Genomic DNA, 16,207 nt, shown 5'->3' on the forward strand with positions numbered 1-16,207 from the left:
TTTCATTTTGTTTCTGTCACATTTTATGTTAGTTTTGCCGGAGATCAAAGAGATCAAAGCCAGGAGAGAAAGCTTACCACGTGTTGTGAGTCATCATTTGATTCATATTTAGTTTCTTTTGTCTTTTATTAGCATATTTGGTATTGGAGTAATCCAAAAGTCATTGAAAGTAATCCAGTTAAAGTAACCCTACCCAACCCTGCTTACTACACACTGTCCCTTTATGCATGCGTTTTATCTGTAAGTCTGCAGGACTCAGGTGTATTTTCTCTTCGCAGATGCGGGGTTTGTTTCCGTGCAAAAACAATCGCCGGGATTTGACATAATTCGTCTCAACAGAGACTGCAGGCAAAGAAGGAGCAAAAAACGCACCACGTCATGGAAAGAATGACGTCAGGTTAGATTAGCAAGGGGGGGCGTGCACAATGAGGTGGAGTCCCTCAAAATCGACTTTTAAAAAGAGAAAATAAAAAGATGCGGCACCATTGCGGCGTTCACTGCTTTAAATTGCTGCATGGTGTGAATTCTTGAATAAATAGCGTTATTATTCAGGGACGAAAGAGCAAGGGAGAGCACCGGGATGGGAGTTGTGATGACGTAACCGTTTCCATAGGCGACTGATATGCCGGTTCAGCCAATAGGAATCCACACTAGCGGACCGGGGCCCCGCCTCTTTTGACGCGCATCACACGGTCCTTGTGGACTTGTGGAAAAAGGCGATAGGGAGAAGCGAGAGCGGCAAATGCGAACGCTTTGGTTTTCGTTTATAAGCGTCCATTTTTTTATAATAATCACAATTTTTGTTTACTTCTGCTTAAAACATGTCCACTGAAGTCGATTTTCTCCAGATTAAGCACGCTAATGGCATATTCTGTTTTTCTTTATGATTTGCTAGCTTGATTAAAAAATTCATTTCATTTCTTTTCATTTTGATTCCCCTGTATATTCCTGGTCGGAGCCTAAGTGATTCCAAGAGCCAAGATGAAATCCGCAGATTTTAGATCAGTGGAGGCTCATCTGTACAGTCCTTTGAGACTTCTTGTGATTAAAGGCTACACATATACATGTCTTGACTATTTACTCACAGCAAACTGTGTGTAAATATTATTTGTGTAAACATTTTTATGTACAAAGTAAAAAATATCAACTTTTTTTTTATCATCTTTCTTAGTTGTTTACAAGAGAAATCCTTCAAAAATACTTGTGCAGAAAACAACAAGAATCCTGAAAAATAGACAGCGAAAATATTACAAGAATACTATAGAGATACTACAAAAATCCTACGATGGAAATAGAACAAAAATACTACAAAAACAAACTACAGAAATACTACAAAATTCCTACTACAAAATACTACTGCAAGATTACTACAGAAGTCCTTTCTCTTTCTTTATTTCTTTCTTTCTTTCTTGTCTTCTATTTTTATTTATTTCTCTTTCTTTCTTTCTTTCTTTCTTTATTTTCTCTCTCTTTCGCTCCCTCTCTTTATCCCCCTCTCTTTTTTTAATCCTTTCTGTCCGCCAGTCCTTCGTTCGTTCCTTCCTTCGTTCGTTCGTTCGTTCCTTCCTTCCTTCCTTCCTTCCTTCCTTCCTTCCTTCCTTCCTTCCTTCCTTCCTGTCTGTCTGTCTGTCTGTCTGTCGCTTTATCTCTATTTCTAGCTGTCTGTCTTTATTTCTTTCTTTTCTCTATGTTTGTCTCCCTCCCTCTCTTTCTTTCTTTCTCCCTCTCTCTCTGTCACTCTTACTTTCCTTCCTTCCTTCCTTCCTTCCTTCCTTCCTTCCTTCCTTCCTTCCTTCCTTCCTTCCTTCCTTCCTTCCTTCCTTCCTTCCTTCCTTCCTTCCTTCTCTCTCGTTCTCTGTTTGTTTGTTTCTTTCTTTCTTTCCTTCTTTCTTTCTTTCTTTTGTTTCCCTCTCTTTCCCTCCCTTTGTTTCTTTCTTCTTTGCTTTCTTTCTTTCTCTCTCTATCTCTGTCACTCTTTCTCTGTTTGTTTGTTTCTTTCTTTCTCTGTTGCTCTCTCTCTCTCTCTCTCTCTCTCTCTCTCTCTCTCTCTCTCTCTCTCTCTCTCTCTCTCTCTCTCTCTCTCTCTCTCTCTCTCTCTCTCTTTCTTTCTCTCTCTTTGAATCATCCACCAGGCTATATGTTTGACATTCCATTGATTAAATAGTTACATTTCAGTTAATCGCTTTCCTTTTTACGCGTATCCCGTCCAAAACGATACTCAAATATCAGTGCATCAATTTCGACGCCCGTGAAACACGATTTTCCATTTGGCGTTCGGCGCCCGCCCGAGGCGGTGATCCATCTCAATTTTTCGCTCTTCTTCAAACACTCTTTGGCCGTGGCTGTGATGTCACAGTGGGCGGGGCCAGCACCTCAGTCCAGGGGAGCGAGCGGTGGAGTCACTGAGACTGAGGAAGAGAAAGAGAGAAAGGGACGCGGGGACTGCGTGTGCTCTTCGGAGAACCGGGTAAGTGTTTTTTCCGTCGTTTTTCATTTAAATTCCCCTTTCCGGGCACCACGATACACCGCCCAGGCCCTTTCACCCTGGCTCCGAACACCGCCCCGGGTGGAAGTTCTAAGCGGGCAAGTGGCTTCGTTGTGCGGGCAGCGTCCAACACACCGAACCGCTGTCGCTTGGCGATTAGCTTCCACGGAAGCTAACGCGGCTAACCCCCTTACCCGCGGATGAGGCACTGACATTGGGTCAAATTGTGTCCGGATGCCCCCGCCACGGTGGCTTCTAAAGCCGTGGCGCCGCAAATCAAATCTCCGTTGCGCCTTCTTGGTTCGTATTCCCCGCCGGGGTTAAGCTGCGCTGAGCTGTCAAATGTTTGGCAAAGTCACATGAACGGAATGGTTGTAATCAGCGTTGGCTAAAGCCAGGGAGCTAGGCGGCTAACCGTGGGCTAGTGTGTTAAAAAAAAATCAATAATAATTCTTCCTTCGTTTTCTTTTTATTTATATGGGGAAGGGAGTTTAAAGGTATTTCACCTCGGGGGTATGATGGTAAAAAAAATCTCACGGGGGCCGGACGAGTCAATTAATGACATAAAGTGTGCCTTTGCTGGAGGGATCTTTTCGGAGGCTCACAATTATCATTCAATGTGGATTGAAGCGCCATTTCCTAACCCTCATTGGGAAAAATACATCTAAATAATGTCACAAAAGTACACTTGCATACCTACCTACACTACCATTTTGCATGTTAGACATGCTTTTCTCTTTTTAACATGTTTGTTTCCCCCTCAATATTTTTCCTATTGCATACCTGTCAACCTCCACGGCTCCATGCCCGTCCAAACTGTCGTATTTTCCCATACAAAATAATCGTACACCATATTTTTTTCTCGGAATGATGCATGATGGGAAAATCCCCAGGCGGCAAACGCATCAAACCGTTTGCTTCGTTTGCAACGAAAAAAAAAACGATACCGAGATAGAGGCTTCCGCGGCAAACTCCTTTGACTTGATTGATTTTCCAATTCGTGATAGTCTGTGTATACCGGATGGTACCCATCATTGACATATTTGCGTTTTTCCGTACAGATTTTCTTGTACGTCGTACACGTCTTAAAATGCATAGTAAACGTACTTTGTTCGGCAAAAACGTACAGGTTGACAGGTATGCTATTGTGTTTATTAAATGGTAAAAGATCTGCATTTATATAGTGCTTTTCAGGTCAATGAAAGCCCCTCAAAGCGCTTTACAATGTGCTTCACACTTACCCATTCACACACACTCACACACCAATAACAGCCATGCAAGGCGCAGACCTGCTTATTGGGGGCATTAGGGATTCAGTGTCTTGCCCAAGGACAATTCGACATATAAGATGGAGGAGCCGGGAATCGAACCTGCGATCTCTTGATCCCAAGACGAGTGCTCTACCTCCTGAGCTAATGCCAATTGTGCAATTGTTAAAAAATTAAAAAGCAAAGCATCAATTTAAGTCATTTCCTATAGAGTTTATTTAAACTTGGAGAAATTCATTCAAACTGTAAAGGGGCATTTATAGTACTCAAACACTAATTTAAGTCAAGTCAAGTCATGTTTATTTGAATAGCCCTTAATCACAAAGAGTCTCAAAGGGCTGCACAGATCAAAGACTATTGCAAACTACAGACTATTATGACACCATCCCCTGATCTAAAACCCACATGAGGGCAAATACACATATATTGTCAACATAAAATATAGGTTTTTCATATGCTATAGAATACAAGCTTAGATTTAAACATTTCCACTGAGGTTGCAGATCGAATGTCAGGGGGAAGAGCATTCCACAGGACCGGGGTCCTAATGGAGAACGCCCTGAACCTGCGGATCTCTTCTTGGCTCTTCGGATCACTAGTAGACCAGCATTTTTAGAGCGAAGGCTCAGAAAATGGTTTTAGAGTTTTTCACCTTTTTTATGAGAATGTTTATCTGAATGAGGAGACATTGTCGTTAGATTTCATATATATTATCCATGCCTTTTAAGTCGGGAACATCAAGAAGAACTGTTCTCTGGTTGATTAATAGTAAGTCAGCAAATACATCTACTGCTTTGCGAGTGACGCTTGGCTTTGGTACAATCCGGTGGACATATTTAAATCAAGTCATTGTTTGACTTCATGCAGCTCATCTTTCTCTTCTGCTACTCGGTATTTTCTCGCGGTTCACGTGAAACGATGTGGCGGGCATTTGGCCAGTGGGCCTTGAGTTAGACATATGTGATGTAGAAGATAATTCAAGACCTTAAATGCGTGCTGCGTAGCTTCGACGTTGGCCGCATTTAAAACTTGTTTTTGCATTTTTATTGCTTTCGGTGTTTTCATATTCAGTACCTACCAGTTTTTCTCTCTCCTTGAGACCACCAAGCCCGTTTAGGCGACTTAACTGATCACCTGCAGTGTTAAACAGAGTATGACACTTGAATCCTATTACCAAACGTGGCATTACAAAGCTCAACCTCCTTATTTCGGAATATCCTCTTTATCTGCCCCCAATCCATCCTCCACTATGCTGGATCCTCATTATGTGTGTTAACTTTCTCTTATTGACCTTGATTGATAGCTTTTTTCCAGGGATGCAACGATAACTGTTTTTTCCCAACATTTCTGATAACTACAATTTTGCCTCTCGAAACTGGCAAGCAATACCCTTTTTTAAGTCAATTTAAGTCATGTTTATTTGTAAAACCCTTTATCACAAGGAGTCTCAAAGGGATGCACAGTCCACAGATTATTGCAAACTACAGACTATTATTATACCATACCCTGATCTGAAACCTACATGAGGGCAAGGAAAAACTCAAAAACTTCAGGGTGAGTCAAGTCATGTTTATTTGTATAGCCCTTAATTACAAAGGGTCGCAAAGGGCTGCACGGACCACCGATTATTGCAAACTAAAAACTATTATGACACCATCCCCTGATCTAAAACCTACATGAGGGCAAGGAAAAACTCAAAAACATCAACATGAGGAAAATGAAACCTTGAAGGGACCGCACATGAGGTCATCCCCCTTCCAGGATGACCAGGCTGCAACGGATGTTACAATAACAAATAATACACAGATACTGTCAACATGAAATATAGGTCATTCATAAGATATAGAATAGAACTATGTTTTAATCCTAGATTTAAACAGTTCCACTGAGGTTGTAGATCTAATCTCAGGGGGAAGAGCATTCCACAGCACCGGGGCCCGAATGAAGAACACTCTCGAACCTGCGGTTTTCTTCTTGGCTCTTGGGATCACTAGTAGACCAGCATTTTCAGAGCATGTTATATTTGGAAAACACACAAAATCCATTTTTTGTGTCCTTATTATTCCATACAATTAAAATAAAACCCTACATTTCCAGTTAACAAGTCTCGTGTCGGAGAGACTCAAAATATAATCAATCAATCAATGCTTGTCATTAATATCTGTAAAAGCAATAGTAATAAGATTGTTATGAGCACCATGATATTGACTTAAATACGTTATAGAATTTGCATATTATCACTGCTTTTCTAAAAAGACCATTTTTGTTTTTTTAAGTGTGAATTGAATATTTAACATGGAAAAAATATATTAAAAAAAAACAAAACGTCTTTTGGAAATAGTAGCAAAAATATGACATAATGAGAAAATACGTCACTTTTAAACACATACAAGTGCTCCAATACTGAATGGCGCACATTGCATTGGCAAAAAAACAACTTCATCCGGTGAGATTATTTTAATAATAGTTTGTGGCTTTTTATCTTAGCACAGACCAAAATAACCCCCCAAAAACTATCATTAATTAACAAAGGAGAAAAACTATATACAGGACTTCAAGTTAATAACATAATCTTTGCAAAATAAGGTGTACCATATTAAAAGGCTCACTCCCAAAAATAGTATTTTGAGATTTTCATATATAAGGCACACTGGACTATAAGGCTCATGGAATGAAACCTAAAACCATAGCTATTGTTCCATTAAAAATAAACATATATATTTAAATGAGAATAACTTATTTCATAGAACGTTAATTACCATCCGCATTGGTTTCATCACTAAAATTAATTTATACTGTGAACAGCGTCCCGAATAACCCGTCTTTTTTTCTCCAGTTGCTGTTTATTCGTATTATGACCTCAGCCATGACCCTTTTAAGGTTGCCGTAAAACTTCAAAATAAAGTACAAAAAAACTGCCGGTAACTTGCTAACTATACAGATACGCTCGATTCCAGGGGTCTTCATTGTGGTGCCTGCGGGCACCAGGGTGCCCCCTAAGGACAGTTGAGGACCTGTTCTGGAAATGGCCCACCGGTGTCGGGTCGTTTTGATTTTCGAGTGAAATTATTACTTTTTTATTGGTTTACTGAGTAGTTAACCATATTTTTTTATTAATAAACCTGGTAAAAAAAAGAAATACATTCATGATAACATGAATTTTTTTTATAAATTAAGTTAAATGAATTTCAGTTCATGGGCTTCATGAACAAAAAAACGTTATTCAAGTATTGATATTTATTTTAACGAATTAAGAAAGTAGAATGAGAATTTATTCGTGTATTAATAAAACATTTAGTCATCTTTTTATTTGACAAGAAATACAACAAACTAAATTCCAATGATCAAGAAAATGTGCTGTTTATTTTTACTTAGCTATCTGGCTACCTTTTAAGCTTTGTAGCTAGCTATCTTTTGACCTTTTTAGCTATTTAGGGAGCTTTTTACAATTTTTTTGCATGTTTTCTAGCTTACTTTTTTTCTTTTTTGCTTGTTACCCAACTAAATTTAGGCCTCCTTTCTAACTAACTAGTTATCTAGCTTGGTTTTTAGCTTTCTATCTGGCTATATCTAGATGGATTTTTACTCTTTGAGCTACCTTTTCTAGCTATCTTTTTAGCAAGCCATCTACCTAAGATGCTATTGTTTTTTAAATTGATATCAAACTAGATGCTCCTTGCACTATATAGTAGCTCTAAGCTAAGATTGGACATGCTAAACTATAGTACTTTGTCTACAAAAACTTGATTCAAGTTATCACAATAAGTTTCAATTATTGTCCAAAGCAACAACAAAGAGGTTTATCAATTGGAGTTCGAATGTTAGCTTCTGAGCTGCTGTCCAAATTCTGCACTTCTGTTTTGTTTCGTTTTGCCACAAATAACATGTAATCCACAAGATGGCACTCAAAGACCATTCTATATGTTTCTCAAAGGCAGGACAGTTACTGTATGCAGTAGCATTTAATGGTAACTTTGTATATCCAATTTTTCTACCGTATTCTTCGGTGCATAAGCAACACTTTCAAATTTCTGCACAATATCACCCAGAGTGACTCATTCGAAAAATGTAGGTCTCATATTTGACCCCGATCTGTCCTTTCAAACACACGTTAAGAATATTACTAGAACAGCTTTTTTCCATCTTCGCAATATTGCTAAAATTCGCCCTTTGCTGTCTCAGTCGGATGCGGAGATTATAAGTCACGCGTTTGTTACTTCCCGTCTCGATTACTGTAATGCACTACTCTCCGGTCTCCCAAAATGCTGCAGCGAGGCTTTTACTAAGACAGGAAAGTTTGATCACATTACCACGATTTTAGCTAACCTGCATTGGCTCCCTGTTAGCTTAAGATGTGATTTCAAGGTTCTGTTGGTAGCATACAAAATCTTGCATGGACTTCCTCATCTCTCTCAGATTTAATTTCCCCCTATGTTCCGGTCCGGAGCCTTTGGTCTGAAAATGCTGGTCTACAAGTGATCCCAAGATCCAAGAAGAGATCCGCAGGTTCAAGAGCGTTCTCCAATCGGGGCCCTGGTGCTGGGGAATGCTCTTCCCCCTGAGATTCGATCCGCAACCTAAGTGGAAATGTTTAAATCTAAGCTTAAAACACACTTCCATTCGATAACATATGAATAACCTATAATTTATGTTGACCACATCTGTGTATTATTTGCCCTCATGTAGGTTTTAGATCAGGGGAGTCCTATTATTCTGTAGTTTGCAATAGTCTGATCTGTTCAGCCCTTTGAGACTCTTTGTGATTAAGGGCTATACAAATAAACATGACTTGACTTAAATTAGTGTTTGAGTACTATAAAAGGCCCCTTGGTGTCATAATAGTCTGTGGTTTGCAATCATCTGTGGTCTTTGCAGCCCTTTGAGACTCTGTGATTAAGGGCCATACAGATTAACATGACTTGACTTTTTATAGTCTGGAAAATACGATCATTATCAGTTCAATGTTTTTTCTATCAGGCCGATAACTGTGATGTCATATTTTGCTGTTATCGGTCCTATAACTTTAGGCTCGCTAATTATTGTACAACCCTACTATTTTGCATTACACCACCTTACCTTACAAGCCACCAAGTTAATGTGGGCTGCAGTTGCTCAGCCCCTCTCTGGCGTGGGGATGAAGGGATCACCGTTTATCCAATTAAACAGCGCAAGGCGGTGTTAATGATGCGCCGACATCGGCGTGGTTTCATTCTTTTATTGCTGAAATACATATGTAACCCTCAAAGTCAATTGGCCCTGGGGGATGATGAAACGTGTGTCACTCTTCCAGTTATCTTTGGTCATTGCGTCATGGAATGACAGCTATTAAAGGCGTTGCTGAACAAGCATTGCATTGTGCACACTGACCAATGTCCACTATCACAATTTCAGGACGAAGTCACATGCTATTGGTTTAACTCTGTTCTTTTAAGATTACTTATGACAATATTGACAATTTTAACAGGTTTAATAAGATGGATTGACATCCTTGAAAATGCTTGAATTTTAATGTGTTTTCACGGATTGAACAGTGCTTGTAAATGTTTGAAATGATTGCCATGTTTCTCAACAAGCCCGCTTGAACTTATTGCCGACATTGCTTTTTATTGGCTTTGCCTTGCCATTGCTTTTCTTCTTCCCTTAACGGCAGCTGGTGTTAGTTTGTATGGCATTGTCTTATGAAGCGTCATCTATGAGTCGCGTCCAAGAGGACAGGTGCATGCTACACCTAAACGCCCTCTAAAATGTGTATGGACATTTTTATGGACCATGAGTACAAATGAATGTCGCGTTTCCCAGTGGTAGATTGTTACAGGAAGAACTTCCTGCAACTGAAAATGTAAGCTACATATTAATGTCATTTTCTGCATGTGGTGTCCAGCATTATTCAGATCCACAAATATATTTGGGACTCATGCGAGATCTAAAAACATATGTATCGATAAATAAACCTGCAAGATTAAAAACCGAATGTAGCGTTTCCCAGTGGTAGATTGTTACAGGAAGAACTTCCTGCAACTGAAAATGTAAGCTACATATTAATGTCATTTTCTGCATGTGATGTCTAGCATTATTCAGTTCCACAAATATATTTGGGATTCATGCGAGATCTAAAAACATATGTATCGATAAATGCACATGCAAGATTAAAAACTGCATATGTAAATTGCAGATGTATATATTTGTCTCTGGAAAATACACCATTCACATAAATTTGGCCATGAAAAGGGTGTACAAACCCTGAGTTAAGATATCGTTTGATACAGTACAAAGCGAGTAAAGAAGTCTGAGAGTTCCAGTGACGTGACAAGATGATCATAAATGTTAGTAGTTTTAATAAATCAGTATTGAAAAATCAAATTTTCATTTTTATAACTATCCACTTTTATTACAACTTAGGCCAGTGTCCAAGCACTATTGTGACGTTCTTTTACCTTGTTTTTCCTTTAAGTTATTATTACTTAATTGTTTAGCCTGGAGTGCCATGTCTAATCTCGTTGCAAGCAATGTTGACTGCATTATAAACTTACTTTTTATGTAAACGTTGCATGTAAATAAGGTTTTAATATTCACTTTTTTTTTTAAAGAATGCAGAAGAGAGTACACTCAACATCACACTACAGTATTCATTAAATCGTATTTCCAGAGAAAACATCATAACATTTTTCTGATTGGACTGGTTACGCCATCAATTTTTGGATGACTTCTTGAGCTTTCAACATTGTAATACTAAATTAATTAATTGCAATAGAAAATGTGCATTAACTAAAATACAATATCAGAAAAATAATGTAGCGTGTGTTTTGTTCAGGGTTACGTTTTAGGAAGAAAGTTTATATTTTCTGTCCGTTAAAAGCATTGAGAAATTGTAAAAGAAATACATCATTTAAAGTGCTGTACGGAATTTGGAACTTTGTTACTCGCTATTGCCATCTCCTGGCTTGTCATCATTGTATCCTCTTTCAGCATTTTCATGCTACACTAACAAAAATTGAAATCACTCAACACTCTCCCTACATTCTCCCACCTTTCTCGTCCCCCCCCCATTGCTGCCTAATGTGCTCTGCCCGAACGCCTTTTCTAAAAGTAAGATAGGAGCAGATAGGTGAGGTAGGAAAAAAACCATAAGAGCTCTTTGAACTCAGTTGGACAAAGTTTACTTATACTTAAGACAAAATATTTACTTTCAACTTTCTTAGGACACCTCAAATGATGCACCCTACCTTTAAGAAAATATAAGCAGAAGTGACTGTGGAGCTTTCATTTTTTTGTAAATAATAAAATATAAATGTTTATTTTACTATTTGGATTTTTGTTACTATTACTATCCTTTAAGTGTTATGTTTGGCATCTTGCTCGGCCTACGGTACCACAGAGCGTGTTTAATGATTTATATAAGCCAACAGAACCCACATTGTGGCACTCTGCCCCGAGGCCTTTGAACAGTTGCAGTGATTCAAGATTAAATGGAAAATAAATTAGATCCTTCTTTGTACCAGCTGGCTGTCCACAGTAGGGCTGCAACGATTAGTCGAAGTTTAAGTCCGTTGTCGACTATTGTCGCCTGACATGTTTTTCCAACAGAGTAAGGCATCTCTACATAAATATATAATCTCTGCTGATAGTGGCTCATGCGCAATAGAGTCTCTGTCTCTAGCGGTAACAGAACATGAAGATATTAACGGCGTCAACATCAAGTGCCAGTACCAAGCACGTCGGACAGTTTAATAAAACAGAGTCTGACTCGCCTCTGTACGATTCGAGTAACATTCAAACCGATTCGATCTACATTTTGTATGCATATATAGCAATAAAAAAACAGCTTGGTTGCTCTCTACCCAGTCTGGAGGACATTGCCGGCTCTCGCTACCTCAGCAGAGCAGAAAACATCAAGGACTTTGACCTGCTGCCTTCTGGCAGACGCTACAGGTCACACAAAACAAAAACAAACTCAGAGATAGTTTCTTCCCCAGAGCCATCACTACCCTTAACACATACCGCACAAAAAACTGAAACTCTTGCAAACACACTACCTCGTACAGATGTAAAATTGTATTCATGCCTAAGCTCACTTTGCACAATGTTGCCTATTTTGCACTACCGCATATTGCACTATTACGATCCCAAAACTTTTTTTAAATTTTCTCAGTAAAATGTGAAACTGGAGTGCCACGTCCAATTTCGTTGTCACAATATGTTCAACCCATTTTGTAACAATGATAATAAAGGTATATTATATTCTTAAGCGTTATGCTAGACTCTGCCTGACAAACGTATTTGAAATAAAATTGGTGCGGTCCAAAAACAAACGTCTGTTGTGAAAACGTAAATACGAAAAACTTCAGTAATACTGTTCGATTTCAGACTGTTAAGAATTTTTAGGTACTTGTGTTGCAGGTTTTGCAGTAGACCACTGAATGTACAGTGGAACCTCGGTTCTCGACCATAATCCGTTCCATTTCTTTGTACGAAAACCGATTTGTACGATCACCGAAGTCGTTTTTTCCCATTAAAAGTAATGTAAAATTGTTTTAATCGGTTCCAACACCCTAAATGTTTACCACGAAAGTAAACATGAAGCTAACCCAGGCTAATCGTACGTTCGCGTTAGCGTAATCTTCCGTACGAAAGATTACGCTAACATGAACGTGTAAAAATAAAAAAATCAGGTCATTTAGCACCCGGGTCTCCACAACAAGTGGTGAGCAGTTAAAGGATAAAGAAAAGAATTATGAGTAGGATTTCTTACCTTGGCGGTTGTCTGCAGAAGCCATGCTGTATTCCTGAAAGAACGGAAACTCAAGTCAAGTCATTTTATTTTTGTACAGCCCTAAATCACAAAGAGTCTCAAAGGGCTTCACAGGTTATTACACTATATTACACAGACTATTTTTCAGACTATTATTCTATCATTATTATTCTATTATTATTATTATTAAACTCGCACACCTTCTTCATATTTTGCTATTATTTTTTTGAAATGAAATGATCTGCATTTATATAGCGTTTTTCAAGTCAATGACTTCCCAAAGCGCTTTACAATGTGCTCCACATTTTCCCAATAGCGGCCGTGCAGCCATGTAAGGCGCTAACCTGCTTATTGGGGGGATTAGGGGTTCAGTGTCTTACCCAAGGACACTTCGATATGTAACACGGACAAGCTGGGATTTGAACTGCGATCCCTTGATACCAAGACGAACACTCTACCTCCTGAGCTACTGCCGCCCCCTCTTTCTTAAATGCAGTAGTTGTACGCACTACTCCTCTTTTTTCACCTGTAGCAACATTGCTGCTTGCACCAACCTTCTTCCGAGGCATAATTAGGAGTTAAAACACTCCCTTCACCGCTTTTGAAAAACGAAAGCAGAGAAGGAGTGCGCGTTGCCGTGACAACAGTTCTTCACGAGGGGGTGGGGGCAATCTACACTCGTACGCCGCTCAGCATCGCCCCTAGCGTACCGGCGTTCGAACTCTTTTTTTTTTCTCAATTTTTGGTCGAGAACCGATTTGTTCGAACTGAGAGGCGTTCGAAAACCGAGGTTCCACTGTACTTTAAAAAACTGCACTTATTTGTTTTATTTAATCTTCCCCTACTGCTAATTAGCTTGTTGTTGGTTTCCAGGGATACACATTTATTGCTTAATTTTAATCCTTTTCCTGTCCCTAAAAATGGACAAGGGTTTATTCATGGTTTTATCTGACCAAGCACTGCGCATAATTGGTTTTAGATAAGTATTATGCTCAGCAAAAGTATTTTTCAATGTACCTTAATGCTAGATTTATGAAAAATGAATCCTTCATATAGACTGTGAATAGTCGCTCACTGCAGCCCCAGTCAACAGCAAGGCCTGACGTAGCTGTGACTCGGTCTTTGTTCCACTTATTGCTGAAAGCCCCTCCAGTGTCACTTGACGCTCCTCGTCCGCGTCAAGATCCCGTTCGGAACTCACATTTGTAATACCGACTCGTTACATATTAGGTGTAGGCAGGTAGAAGTGGCACACTTGTGCCGATTTCCCCGATGATATCAAACGACGCTCTGTTCTCAGTCGTGTAGTATCCAGTGTGATCACATGGAATCGAAGCCCCACTCCAAAGCCGCCTCGTTCGACACAAGCGGCTCCTCTCAGTCTAAAAATAACATTTCACTGTGTCAATGAGTACCTTTTCCTACACGTGTGCCATGTTTTCCGTGAGCATAACATAAAAATTGCTGAGCTCTGTCTTTTAATGCTTTTGAAAAAAAGGAAAATCGCAACCATAAAATGACCCTATGAAGGATTTGCCTCAACGCAATGTTTTATTCAAAACTGATATTCTCATATGGAGTAAATTGATTTGTAATTTTGAAGTTGCATAGCAACAATGCGTCCTGAATTCAGATAAGATGCTTGTTGATGTCATCGTCATTGGTTTGTATGAAACTGCTTTATCAATGAAGTGGAAACATTAAGGCGTTATGCAAACTACACCCTCATAGAGGTGGTGTCTAAGGGCTGAAATACATCGGCTTTAAGAGGGAATTTTAAAGTCTGGTATTCTGTGACATTACAGTCAGTGTTAGTGCTGCAACTAATGACTATTTTAATAGTTGTATTTGTATTTATTATTATTCAGCCAGTATCAACCATCAACATGATATCTACCGGAAATCATTTTGTCACGCGAAGCTATCGACGTGACTCGTCGCCTTTGATGGGCGCCGGGTTTTTTTAGACCCAACTGCTGTGTTGGGAGTCATTAGGTGACCAAACCCCCCAATTCCAACCCTTAATGCCGAGCGCCAAGCAGGGAGGCAATGGGTACCAATGTTGTAAGTCTTAGGTATGACTCGGCCGAGGCTTGAACCAGCGACCTCCCAGTCTGGCAGCGGGCGCCCTACCATCTAGGCTACCGAGCTGGTTGGTTGACTAGTCACCAACTTTTGAAACGATTAGTCTAATAATCGCTGGATTATTTGTTTTCTTATTTTCAGCATCAATTTGATTTAATTAGTTGCCAAATGATAATAAACAAGGAAAATGGGATCTTACCGAGGCGAGTCAGACTCTGCTTCGTTCTACTGTGCTTTCTTTTTAAATGTTTGTCTGTCACTGAGGTTTTGCCAAGACATGCATGGTCTGATTTGCAAACTTTGCAAGTAATCTTTTTATTCGCCGTATCCGGGCTAAAACGCTCCCGTACTCTAGAAGTTTTGGTACGTGTACTTGATGTTCTTTATTTTACCGTTCGAGACAGAGACAACATTGCTCATGAGAGACTCTCAGCAGAGATTGTAATCAAATAAATAAAGAAAAATAGCTGCATAAACATATAAGGAGCTTACATTAACTGCTTGTGAAAGGAGTTACCTGACCCTCTTAATCGGAATATTAACAATACAGATAGTTTATTCCAATCTCAAAACTGGAAGTCTTCGTGAGAGGACAGTTATCTGGACAATATTATGTTATTTGCAACATGTTTGGTTGTATCCCTTGACGACTTGGGTCGTAGGAGCACGCGGCCAAAATGATAAAAGGAAAAGTCACACATATCTCAAAGGATGCAAAGGCAAAAAAGGAACACACACTTTACAAGATGTCAGGTAAACTTACCCTTTGATTATCAACTTGGACAAAACGAAAGTCCCCCAGCGACACGGTAGGCAAAGTTCAAATTACTCCTAGCGGTTATTGAACGCTATGCTGTTTACTCCAATCACAGTCTGTTTTTAATGGGGCGCCCCATTATTTTGGTTCTCAATGTCTGCCGGTGACGTTACAGCTCTAGGGTGATATGAGCTCAAACTGTCTACTATCAAAATTGAATTCCTCTAGATCCATGGCGTGTTTTGAATAATATCTGCATGATTGTGGGAAACACTACATGATAAAAATGGTCTTTTTTAATCCCTTTATGATCGTTAGAGCTCATTTTTATTTGTTTTTTATTCATTTTCATCATGATTAATGGTTTCAAAACAAGGTGCGAGCAGAGTTCTTTTGTAAAAATGTCGCAAAATACTGCAAACGAGAAGTATCTGAATGTATTTACTATTGGCGCAGAGAGCGCTCGGCAAAAGTGGGGTGCCCTCTGTGTGCAGAGATCCGCTCACCCAATCAAATTGCTCTGGGTGCTTGCCTGGCGTTTTTGGGTGTTTACAGTTTCGTCTGTGGATTTTCATCATATAGTGTATCAACAGTGAACATAAATTGCTTAACGAGTTCCCATATGATAGATAGATAGATACTTGATTCATCCCCGTAGGGAAATTCACATATACAGTATTCCATAAAGACGTACAGCCAAAATGGCATCTGTTGGTTTAACATCTTAAACGTAACTGTAGTTTAGACCACTACCAGACCAAACCTTGTCCTTTCTAGCGTCACACGGGCTTTGCACATGCTGAAATTGGAATGACTCAGAGAAGCAGGGGCCATATTTTCTCTCACAGCCAGGTGTACTCATA

The 16,207-nt window shown here is 39.4% G+C and overlaps 1 protein-coding gene across 3 annotated transcripts in view; it reads left to right on the forward strand.

Moving 5' to 3' along the window:
* Positions 1 to 2,359: 2,359 nt before the first annotated feature.
* Positions 2,360 to 16,207, forward strand: part of atp2b1a (ATPase plasma membrane Ca2+ transporting 1a) — an 84,109-nt gene continuing 70,261 nt past the window's right edge. For all 3 annotated transcript variants that reach the window (XM_088348538.1, XM_088348539.1, XM_088348540.1), the window contains exon 1: positions 2,360 to 2,467. The gene's annotated coding sequence lies outside the window, so the exon portion shown is untranslated. The remainder of the gene's footprint in view (positions 2,468 to 16,207) is intronic.

Source organism: Urocampus carinirostris, chromosome 11, assembly GCF_059441175.1.
Source record: "Urocampus carinirostris isolate Australia breed hairy pipefish chromosome 11, RoL_Ucar_1.0, whole genome shotgun sequence".
Lineage (NCBI taxonomy): Eukaryota > Metazoa > Chordata > Actinopteri > Syngnathiformes > Syngnathidae > Urocampus > Urocampus carinirostris.